Source organism: Diaphorina citri, unplaced genomic scaffold, assembly GCF_000475195.1.
Source record: "Diaphorina citri unplaced genomic scaffold, Diaci psyllid genome assembly version 1.1 scaffold1805, whole genome shotgun sequence".
In the NCBI taxonomy this organism is placed as follows: Eukaryota; Metazoa; Arthropoda; class Insecta; order Hemiptera; family Psyllidae; genus Diaphorina; species Diaphorina citri.
This window is the reverse complement of record NW_007379231.1, coordinates 48,964-61,715: the sequence shown is the minus strand read 5'-3', so window position 1 is coordinate 61,715 and position 12,752 is coordinate 48,964. Positions and strand designations below refer to the sequence as shown.

The following is a 12,752-nucleotide window of genomic DNA, read 5'->3' as shown; positions in this document are numbered from 1 at the left end:
CCAATCAGATTCTGATTGTAGTACTGGCCATCATGAAATCAAACTGTCCACCAGTGTCCTATTTTTATATCAAAAGAATCTAAATAGGCTATCATCAATGCCAAATGGTTCTAAAGTTTTCGTAGGAGAATCACCGAATATTTGCCTCTGCATCAGGACACAGGAGCACAAAGAAAGGGTGACCAATCAAGTGTCAGGACAAGTCATATTGTCAAGGCGTGAAATATCTACGATGGAGACTGATTGACATGACACTGCTTCGTACAGGCGAACCTTGATCATTCAGAACTTAAAGGACTGAAATATATTTTCTCAATTTAATATAGAAGTTTTTAATTCCTTTTCTTTGATTTTAGAGGTTTCATTTCCAAGATTTCTCACTTTTAGAGGTATCGGAGATGCGGATAAGAGGAGTTCGATTGTCATATAGAGTAGACGGAGGAAAAGAAAAATCCTTCTTATTTAAAGAGATTTTTAGGCAAAAAAAGAAGGGATCACAAACATGTTCTAATGAACTCAGTGTTCTCAATGATCCACGTTCGACCGTTCGACTGTATATCTATCGCTAGCTGCACGTTATCACCTTATTCTGAATAAGGCATTATTCAAGCTAACACAATCAGATATACAGTCTGTACCTGTACGTTGACATTAGGTATGTGACAATCGTGACATGTTAGGATGAATGGAATGTTTAATTCGATTTTCCACAAGGAAACTGTTGGATTCATTTATAGGTTTTTCACTACGAGTCTAATGAAAATAATTATTAATTATCAATCGTGTAGACTTTTAATTGACCTTATTGGGACGGACCTGTACAATGTACATGTACATACAGCTTCAGAAAATCTGTCTAATGTGTGAGATAAACACAATCGATGCCGGAAAACCATCAGGACCTGTAAGGATTGTGTCAGTATACAAAGAAGTAACTTTACCTGCCTCGGTAGCGTAGTGGTCAAGACGCTCGCCTGGTAAACAGGAGGGCGTGGGTTCGATCCCATTTCCAAGATTTCTCATTTTTAGAGGTATCAGAGATGCGGATAAGAGGAGTTCGATTGTCATAGAGTAGACGTAGGAAAAGAAAAAATCTTATTTAAAGAGATTTTTAGGCAAAAAAAGAAGAGATCTCAAACATGTTCTAATGAACTCAGTGTTCTCAATGATCCACGTTCGACTGTATATCTATCGCTAGCTGCACGTTATCACCTTATTCTGAATAAGGCATTATTCAAGCTAACACAATCTCATCTGTTATACAGTCTGTACCTGTACGTTGACATTAGGTATGTGACAATTGTGACATGTTAGGATGAATGGAATGTTCAATTAGATTTTCCACAAGGAAACTGTTGGATTTATGACACTACACTACAGTAATACTCATGTAGTTACTTTGTTCTGCAAGCTCAATGAAATTCACATTCGTACAAACGCCCCATCTTGGTTTCCTATGATAAACATTCCAATTAATAAGGTCATAAATCAAACAGTTGGGATAGTGATGGCAGTGACTTAATTCTAGTTTGTTGCTGAAATCTCAATGCACTAACTTTGTTTACTTTCTCACAATGCAATGGTTAGAGGATGATTCAGAAAATGAAGAAAAGAAATGTATGAATTCAGGTGGGGAAGTTACACAGACTGCAGATTTTGCACTTCCCCATGGTTTTCCCATAACGAAAGCGATAAATAATCAAGACATCAAACATCAGTATAGAGGAACTTTCCTTTATCTCGAAAATTCCAAGAGGTGTTGGTTTCCTGTCAGGCAAAATGGCATATAACTTCATCATTCGCAGAGGTAGGGCTTGGTTTTCTATCAGGCCAATCGGCAAATATTGGTTTCCTATCAGGCAGAATGGCAAATCACCAAGTATCCCAATGTGGCGCTACAGATGACCTTGCTATGTGACTGATAAGAGATCTCTCAGTCAATGACTGAATACTGAACAGTCTATTGTTCACCCAACTCCATATACTCAGTACATATCCTAACTACTCTCTGGGGACAACTGTTTCCAAAATGTTGTCAATGAGTGATGAAGCTATACCATTTTGATGGGTTGGACGTGAACCACTTTTTCAGTCATTGGGGCTCAATTCTGTCATTGTTATATTTATCTACACTAGTGTTTTTTGACACTATTGGTATTAGTTTTGAAAAAAATGCTGTGTCGTATTTACTAATACGTAATAATATAGCATTAACCAGATTGAGTTAATATTAGGTTTTCAAGACAGATTTATTTTGACCAAATCCTCAGGTCTCTAGTTTAAGAGAAGAACTAGGAACAATAACTATTCACACTTGAGCTATAAATGAGAAAATATCCACATTTGGAACCGTCATAGAACCCGTATCATAAAAACGAAAAAGATAAATAATGAAGACATAAAAAAAGCTATAGGCCGGAGGAGGCAAATTGTTGCCGATTGTGCACACATGTTACCGGTATGGAACACAATTTTTGATTATTTACACACTTTTTGATTTTGTTTACTTTTCCCCCGTAAAATTCAGTTCAAATTCGACACTTTTTTCGGCAGAGGGCGCACTAACAAACCAATTCTTTAGCATGGCGCATACCGGGCATACCCGCCCGTATTCATTACGGGTGCCCTAAGTTCATTTGACGTACTATGCTTTCATTCCGAACGTACCTACGTATGTTTTGCATAAAATTCAAAATAGATACACACTAACCGTACACAGATTTCATAGAAACATACAAAACCATATATTTCATATAGGACATACAGGGTGTTCAAACTAAAAGTGCCCCCAATAAAATTAACCCGTAAAATCAGTTTTTTCCTCTCTCAAAACCAGTGATTTTTATTGAATTTCCCGAGTCTTGAACCCGTAACTCGGTAACTGTATGACGGACAATCTTAAAAGTTACACCAATCGATTCCTCTTCAAAAGTTTCATAAGAGAGAGAAAGCAAAGTGGACCCGAAAAGTGTATTGGGGACTTTTATGGGGTACAAAAACTGATTTTAAGGGGCAATTTCCTGTGGGGTACTTTTAGTGTACGTATGCTTTGCATAAAATTCAAAATAGATACACACTAACCGTACACATATTTCATAGAAACATACAAAACCATATATTTCATATAGGACATACAGGGTGTTCAAACTAAAAGTCCCCCCAATAAAATTAACCCGTAAAACCAGTTTTTTCCCCTCTCAAAACCAGTGATTTTTATTGAATTTCCCGAGTCTTGAACCCGTAACTCCGTAACTGTATGACGGACAATCTTGAAAGTTACACCAATCGATTCCTCGTCAAAAGTTACATATCAGAGAGAAAGCAATGTGGACCCGAAAAGTGTATTGGGGACTTTTATGGGGTAAAAAACTGATTTGAAGGGGCAATTTCCTGTGGGGCACTTCTGGTTGAACACCCTGTATAGCACAAAGCATATATTTTGCATCTCCGTAAGTAACATCCGCTAGATTTGGAATCCTCTCTTTGTTTTCTGCAATATTCATGTCTCATGCTACGCTACGTACAAATTCCTTTTTTATTTATATCCACCAAACTACCTACCCTTTCTCTCTCTTTCTTTCTCTCTCTTTCTTTCTCTCTCTCTCTCTCTTTTTCTACAATATTCATGTCTCATGCTACGCTACGTACAAATTCCTTTTTTATTTATATCCACCAAACTACCTACCCTTTCTCTCTCTCTCCCTCTCTCTCTCTCTAATAAAAAGAAAAATCCACAAACACCGTCACGTGCATTACATTAATGTTCGATACAGAGTTACATTTTCTTTCGTAAATGGAGCCACTTTTCCGCAATTTTGTCCATCATCTAATACTCGCAGTAGGTATTAAATATGTATGTCGAACATCTAATGGTAAATAATTAAGCTTGGAAACATAGGTAACCTGTGCTCTCTTATTGCTTTTCCTAGATGTATGGTCTATTGGGGGGAAGTAATTTATTTGGCTATTAGGCAGTGTGCCCAACATTACAAATAGCTTACGCTTCTGGGCGTCTCATCAACTTGTCGCCAGGTTAAACATATGTTCCTATCTGCTCTAATCTTCAATGTTATTTACTGTAAGTAAGTACTTTTCAGCTACATTCCTTCTTTAGGAACGATTTATTAGGATAGGATTCCATTTTCAATCATCTCTAATCAGGAGATTCAGGACTCCTTCTTATTATGTGAAAGGGGACTTGCTCTTTTTAATATAGATCTTGATGGTTTGCGTGAACCTTAAAATATTAGAAGCACTTACAGATTACTAACGCCTCGAGTTAGATCCAAACATGTGACTACGAGGAAAAAGTAACTCACCTGTGACAGAAAGCAAAATAATGGCATGTTAGTTTTTACTAACGCCTCGAGTTAGATCCAAACATGTGACTACGAGGAAAAAGTAACTCACCTGTAACAGAAAGCAAAATAATGGCATGTTAGTTATGTGTTCTGGAGGTTGGGGAAGCAACATTATTAGGATAGGAAAGTTATGGCACATAAGAAGCACACCACGAATAGAAACATCACTGTCCCAGATATAGTTTATAATTTCAGGACAAAAACAATCGTTCTAAAAAATCTCAACGCCTACATGTTCTAAATTCTAATAGCTTTTATTCTACATTTACACAAATGAGAAATCTCAAAGTTACAATATCCCTACTGTTCCTTTACGCTTCTGGGCGTCTCATCAACTTGTCGCCAGGTTAAACATATGTTCCTATCTGCTCTAATCTTCAATGTTATTTACTGTAAGTAAGTACTTTTCAGCTACATTCCTTCTTTAGGAACGATTTATTAGGATAGGATTCCATTTTCAATCATCTCTAATCAGGACTCCTTCTTATTATGTGAAAGGGGACTTACTCTTTTTAACTCTAATCAGGAGATTCAGGACTCCTTCTTATTATGTGAAAGGGGACTTACTCTTTTTAATATAGATCTTGATGGTTTGCGTGAACCTTAAAATATTAGAAGCACTTACAGATTGCTAACGTCTCGAGTTAGATCCAAACATGTGACTACGAGGAAAAAGTAACTCACCTGTAACAGAAAGCAAAATAATGGCATGTTAGTTATGTGTTCTGGAGGTGGGGAAGCAACATTATTAGGATAGGAAAGTTATGGCACATAAGAAGCACACCACGAATAGAAACATCACTGTCCCAGATATAGTTTATAATTTCAGGACAAAAACAATCGTTCTAGAAAATCTCATTTTTTTCTTGAAGGACATCAATCTGACTCTATGAAACGACTAACTTCGAAATTTCCCCAACGTTCAGAAGAGTATAAATTAGTTAATAGTCACAAGTTAAGTGATTAAGAAGCACACCACGAATAGAAACATCACTGTCCCAGCTATAGTTTATAATTTCAGGACAAAAACAATCGTTCTAAAAAATCTCATTTTTTCTTGAAGGACATCAATCTGACTCTATGAAACGACTAACTTCCAAATTTCCCCAACGTTCAAAAGAGTATAAATTAGTTAATAGTCACAAGTTAAGTGATTAGCTCCACAAGGTTCAGTATTGTATTTGAGGGAACTCCACTACTTTTTTCAAAGTAATAAAATTAGGTTTACGACAGACGCGCCAGTCATAATATTGTTCAACTTTAATATCGCATCACTTAGTCCAATATCCAATATACAGTTCAGGGCGAAGGTTACAGGTTCAAGATCATACATATTTCTCAATAAATTTCTTTACAAGACCAGTATATTCTTTGAAGTGCAAATGGGATATGGATCTACAATTCAGACCTGAATCTACAATTCACGACTTGCTAGTTGCTATTTCACTTGAAGGTAATATGGAAAACACTCACTCGTATGTACTTTGTATAGTCGTATACATAATGAAATTGTCACCAAAGTAGGTTTTTGTAGAGCTTTTGGGAGCGGATTTTTCTTCCGTGGAAGAGAACAGGCTAGAGGAGCTATTCTGACGCGTCAGTGCAAACTTGCCGCGTTTGATTTTGGTCTTCAAGCTAGATTTGAGAAAACTACCATCCGACGAGGAGGACGTGGTAAACCACATGGTGTGAGTTAGAATCACAGACACGAACAATTTATTGGATTGGAATTATTTGGTTATTAATAAATATTGAAAACAAGAGTTAAATAAATAATTAGAAATATTGAATAAATAACAAGTTGAACGTGGACAAGTGGAAGTCTCCATTGTTATACAGGTTAGAAACAGAACTTCAAGTTATTGTTTGATAAGAAACACTGGAATCGCAATTGAAAAATAATTTTCCTTGTAACTGATAATAACTCTAACATTAATTTTATTATTATAAAGATATTCTGCTAATCTAAGTAAACCAAAGAACAAAATAATGACCATCATTCTTTAGCAAATTATTATTTATCATTAGTTTTCTATTGTTGCACATGCTGGATTACATTTAGGTACATAAATAATGATTCCATATTATGGAATCATTATTGATGCAAGCCGTATAAAAGGTGTTCTGCCGTATAAAAAACATACATATTGGGATCAGGCATAGATTTTCAAAACATATGGAGTCTGCCTATTTACAAAAACATATTAACATAGTTTATGTTTAATTATAAGAAATATTTTAACATGGTATCTCTAGTCTAGTCAGTAGGGTCCGAATTATGGGCTGATGCTAGTTTGTTGAGGCAATTAATTTTCCGACAAGGCCGATATTATACCGGTATACGCTCAGACTGTCTGACCAGACCTAGGTTGGAAGGTTTTTCAGACAGACACGTTTTGACTGTCAAATGGTATGAGTGTGAGTGGCTGGCATTAGAGGCCATTTACCGCCACTTGACACTTTTGTAGGTGTTACTATACTTTCATCATTAATATCAAAATTCTTCTATACTTACTTTGCCAAATCGCACCATGACCAATCTTCTCACAATAACCTCTAATAGCGTTACATCCGATGACTTATCCTTCTGTGCTTTCTTAGCGGATTTCTCTTCCGTGGAAGAGAACAGGCTAGAGGAGCTATTCTGACGCGTCAATGCAAACTTGCCGCGTTTGATTTTGGTCTTCAAGCTAGACTTGAGAAAACTACCATCCGATGACGAGGACGTGGTAAACCACATGGTGTGAGTTAGAATCACAGACACGAACAATTTATTGAATTGGAATTATTTGGTTATTAATAAATATTGAAAACAAGAGTTAAATAAATAATTAGAAATATTGAATAAATACCAAGTTGAACGTGGTGGACAAGTGGAGGTCTCCATTGTTATACAGGTTAGAAACAGAACTTCAAGTTATTGTTTGATTAGAAACACTGGAATTGCAATTGAAAAATTAATTTTCCTGGTAACTGATTATAACTCTAACATTAATTATTATAAAGATATTCTGCTAATCTAAACCAAAGAACAAAATAATGACCATCATTCTCTAGCAAATTATTATTTATCATTAGTTTTCTATTGTTGCACATGCTGGATTACATTTAGGTTCATATGGAATCATTATTGATGCAAGCCGTATAAAAGGTGTTCTGCCGTATAAAAAAGCATACATATTGGGATCAGGCATAGATTTTCAAAACATATGGAGTCTGCCTATTTACAAAAACATATTAACATAGTTTATGTTTAATTACAACAAAATATGAAACATGGTTATCTCTAGTCAGTAGGGTCCGGATTATGGGCTGATGCTAGTTTGTTGATGGAATTTGAAATCGGAGGCAATTAATTTTCCGACAAGGCCGATATTATACCAGACCTAGGTTGGAAGGTTTTTCAGACACACACGTTTTGACTGTCAAATGGTATGAGTGTGAGTGGCTGGCATTAGAGGCCATTTACCGTCACTTGACACTTTTGTAGGTGTTACTACTTTCATCATTAATATCAAAATTCTTCTATACTTACTTTGCCAAATCTCATCATGACCAATCTTCTCACAAGAACCTCTAATAGCGTCCCCTGTAAATATTAATCTTGAAATCACACACATAATGTGATCATGATGTCGGCAAGTTTTACACATCTACAAGTCACAAGAATTGAAAACTACAATAATTTCCAACAAGCACACTCTCTGACTCGCTTGCGTCTCTAATTTATCCACTTATTGTACGATAATTGCCGACCAAGATAAGAGATAATGGCGTTGATTATGTATTGATTTTGCTCAACACTTCAAACACATGACATTGTAACTTATTGATTGTGAAGAGTTAACCCTGTCAGGGTTAATTAATTTTACACACAATTTATTCAAGTCTATTACAGACAATGGCTTCTTACTGCTCATATTTAGGTACCTCACATATCGCGTAATGATGACACATCAAATGTTCCAAATTGGCCAAAAACTCTCCTAGTGGACATGTTGAGCATAACATTATTTGTCAATAGTACAGGGACGGGGCTTCTTTAATGATCTCTATGTGTAGTTCCTGTTCTTATATGTTGTTACCTGTCCACTGTCCATGTCTATTTTTAGGTAAGTATCTTGTACAATTATACACCCTGTAAATATTAATCTTGAAATCACACACATAATGTGATCATGATGTCGGCAAGTTTTATACATCTACAAGTCACAAGAATTGAAAACTACAATAATTTCCAATAAGCACACTCTCTGACTCGCTTGCGTCTCTAATTTATCCACTTATTGTGCGATAATTGCCGACCAAGATAAGAGATAATGGCGTTGATTATGTATTGATTTTGCTCAACACTTCAAACACATGACATTGTAACTTATTGATTGTGAAGAGTTAACCCTGTCAGTGTTAATTAATTTTACACACAATTTATTCAAGTCTATTACAGACAATGGCTTCTTGCCGCTTACTGAATAAATAACCGCAGTGCGGCAGTAGCCAATATGTACTACCCATCAACCCTTTTATCAGAACTAAATACAAGTGGATATGGAAGAAGAGTATCTCAGTATCATAGAACCATAGTCATCCTAAGTTCAAAGTCCAAACTATAAATAATTATTCAATAATTACCTATTGAATAATGTGTTTAAACTACTTGTAAACAAGTAGCATCTCACTTTGCACCTTCTCGAAAGGTTGAATAACCCATCTCAACCTTATTGACTTTATTGAGGTCGATAATGATACTGCAGATGAAATCAATATGCAAATACCGAATCCCACATATGCAACAACAATGCAATATATTATATATCCCACATATTTATATCCCACATATTTATTTAATTATATATCCCAACCCATCTCAACCTTATTGACTTTATTGAGGTCGATAATGATACTGCAGATGAAATCAATATGCAAATACCGAATCCCACATATGCACCAACAATGCAATATATCCCCCATATGCAACAACAATGCAATATAATCAAGTGAAATGACAAGTTCCTCTTGTGACCTAACACCTGCATGATGACACCCCTACACATATGTTTACCTAATCAAATATTGGTTACCGGGGCAACCACCGCACTGTGATTATTGTGGTCAATTTATATCTGAGAGGATGAGAAGAAACAAGAGAAGGGTGGGGAAGACATGAATGTGTTGAGTTTTACCTCTTACCAAGGAATCAAGTCGTTTTTCTGTGAAGACAAGAAGGTTATTCGCGATAGAACCCTTTGTGCTGAGCCTAGTGATCCGCCAGTGTAAGTGTACATACAGGATAGCTAAGATAATTAGCACTAGTAGTGATATTGTTTATCCTGTCTTTATAGCAAATGCCTTGGAATCTTGGGACATTTGCTAATACCAAACTTCACTAGTTCACTTGATTGTCTGATGATGTGATGATCCACCGACCGACCATCTCCACCCTGAACATTTCCTCCTTATTGTTTGAATTCCATCAAGCTCATCTCAAGTTAATTAGCACTAGTAGTGATATTGTTTATCCTGTCTTTATAGCAAATGCCTTGGAATCCTGGGACATTTGCTAATACCAAATTTCACTTTCAAGTGAACTAACTTGATTGTCTGATGATGTGATGATCCACCTCCACCCTGAACATTTCCTCCTTATTGTTTGAATTCCATCAAGCTCATCTCAAGTCCTATGTTTTCCAAGCTTACTACGTCTATGTCTATGTATTCAATTACATGACGCTCTGTGTGTGCGCATGCGCAGGTTCCGATTACATCTCAAGTCCTATGTCTATGTATTCAATTACATGACGCTCTGTGTGTGCGCATGCGCAGGTTCCGATTGTATTGTTCATCAGGACGGGACAGGACGCAGAATTCCATGAATGAAACCGACTCTGCTAATATAGTCAAAGCGGACATGTGCTGCCGTTGCAATATCTACCGACCATTCCAAGAATGGCTCGCCCATGAGTCACAAGATGAAGGAGTCATCTACATCTTCAGTGAGCAATAAGACTGTGATCACACTAAGCACTTGGGAACAGAGACCATTATCTTTATCTCAGGGGCTATTATCTGTTGAAACTCCCTTCAGAGTTAGTCGCGGGCTCGGGAATTACCCCAGAAGACTTGTGAGGTGACACAACTTGTTGGTATGTCAGGGACCTTTCTTAGAAAATTCTTTAATTCATCACCCGAACAGATTGAACAACTTTGATGTAATCTGGTGAACATGTTTACCATCTGATGGAAATTTGCCTGTTAGAATCGTTCAGGTCAATGGGACTCCAATAGGGTCCCTTTCTCTGATTTTCTCCACTATTGAATATTACTGAACCATTAGTGTATGAGTATAACCTTCTGAACCACTGTTGATTCACCCTGTAGATACTGGAGCGTGGGAACCTGAGGGGGTTCCTATGACTTATATTTGCTGATTCAATCCATTGCCAATAGTCACAAGATGAAGGAGTCATCTACATCTTCAGTGAGCAATAAGACTGTGATCACACTAAGCACTTGGGAACAGAGACCATTATCTTAAGATTCTTAAGGGCTATTATCTGTTGAAACTCCCCCCAGAGTTAGTCGCGGGCTCGGGAATTACCCCAGAAGACTTGTGAAGTGACACAACTTGTTGGTATGTGAAAATAAATACTGAAATTACATGTCTGAGCACAAAAGGTTCAAGTTTCGTCAACTTTGATGATAATTCTTAAATGTGTCACTTTGGTTGTTGGACCCCCGCTTTTTCTTCAATATTTCTGAAGCGATTTTCGCCCTACTTTCCCAATATTATGTATGGAAGTAGAAACACCTATGTACAATAAATTGTACACCCAACACTTTTCTTTTATGTATTTTTCTATTTTCCATTTCCTACATCAACAATATCTCGAGTATTCCTTCATTATATTAATTCCTTCGTTATATTCCACTACGGCACGTTATTTCTACTTTGTGCCATGTCGTGTTTATCACACCATCGCCATCATCTAATCACTAATGCAACATTTTCACTATTAAAATGGAACTGCTTTACCTAACTTGTCAGACTTGCAACCCGGTCTATCGTATTGCACAGAAAACATTAGCTTACCCACCACCAGGTACTTGAATAGAATACTTGAAATCTATGATGGGAAAAAAAAACTATCCACAATTCCACAGTATTATTTTCCTAGTGCTTCGATTCTTTGCAAACAAATGAATTTGTTTGGTGTGTAGGGGGAGAGCAAACGTCATACTGTCGTACTTAGGGTTCCCTTTCTTTTTTACCCTGTCTTCCTAACTTACTTCTACTTCGTACTATTGAAACCATGCTTGCACGATTATGTATTGATACTGAAATAAATTAATAACTAGGTATGTAAATTACCAAATCACCGTCACCTGTTAACTCAATGTTAACTAAAGTTAAGCGAAGTAAATTTGTGTTAAACACAGCCCTTAAACTAGAAAACAACAAAGCAATAAAAAAATCACTTTCAAAAACAACAAACAAATAAACATCTGGTTTGGAAAAATAATTAAATAAACACTCCAGAAAAGTCAACAAAAGAAACTGTCTAAATTTAAAATTATTATGGATTTTATTTGTTTAACAAAATTTTCTCCTTTATTTTCAGGTTTTTGTCACTTCACAATCACAATCTAATAAATTGAAAGAAAAATTGTTGACTTTTGATTTTTACACCACTGAACCAATGCTGGACAAAGCGTATTAGATATTTAGCGCAACTAATTAAATTAAAATTATCAAAACATTTGTTAATTATTTATGTTCAATACTTGAACTATTATTTGAATCAACCAATTCTGTGCACTATCACAACACGATCTTACTCGCCCGAAATATTCAAACCCGAACACGAATAAAAATCCCTAAAATAAATTTAATATTACTAACACTCTATCTAATCTCTACACTACTGATACTGACAATACTAACACAAGTGCTACGAATACGAACTATACAAAACAAACCCAGCTCTGTACGAACATAGAACTAAACCATATGTCTGGGAGTATTGAAACTTGCACCAATGGATACACGCAATGCTATGGAGGAGCTCAAGCTAAGGAGGTTAGGACACTTGGGCAAAGTAGTTGGGAATAATAATATGTATAATGTGTAATTGTGTTTCTGAGTTCATACTCGAGTGTGTGACAGGACAGGAGGGGCCTGTTCACCTGACAGGAGAATTTGCTTTGAATACCAAGCACTGCAAACGAGGAGGACTTCTGCAGAATCAACTGTATTTACCTACCTCACACGAGTAATACCTACAGCAGGGTAGGGAAGAGAAAATGTTAGGGGATGTGTGGGCCAAACATATTAAATTCGACGATTAATTTGACTATTTTACAATTCGTCTGATTGTTTGGCCCATGATAACT

General features: G+C 36.3%; 1 long non-coding RNA gene across 2 annotated transcripts; it reads right to left on the bottom strand.

Annotated features, from left to right (window-relative positions):
* Window positions 1-7,087: 7,087 nt before the first annotated feature.
* Window positions 7,088-12,540, bottom strand: LOC113470752. 2 transcript variants are annotated; one of them, XR_003393695.1, is made up of 2 exons: window positions 11,731-12,540; window positions 7,088-7,380 (listed from the first exon to the last, which is right to left on the bottom strand). It is a non-coding gene; the product is annotated as an uncharacterized LOC113470752 (long non-coding RNA). The 2 variants fall into 2 exon arrangements; XR_003393694.1 differs by having other exon boundaries at window positions 7,088-7,298.
* Window positions 12,541-12,752: the final 212 nt, after the last annotated feature.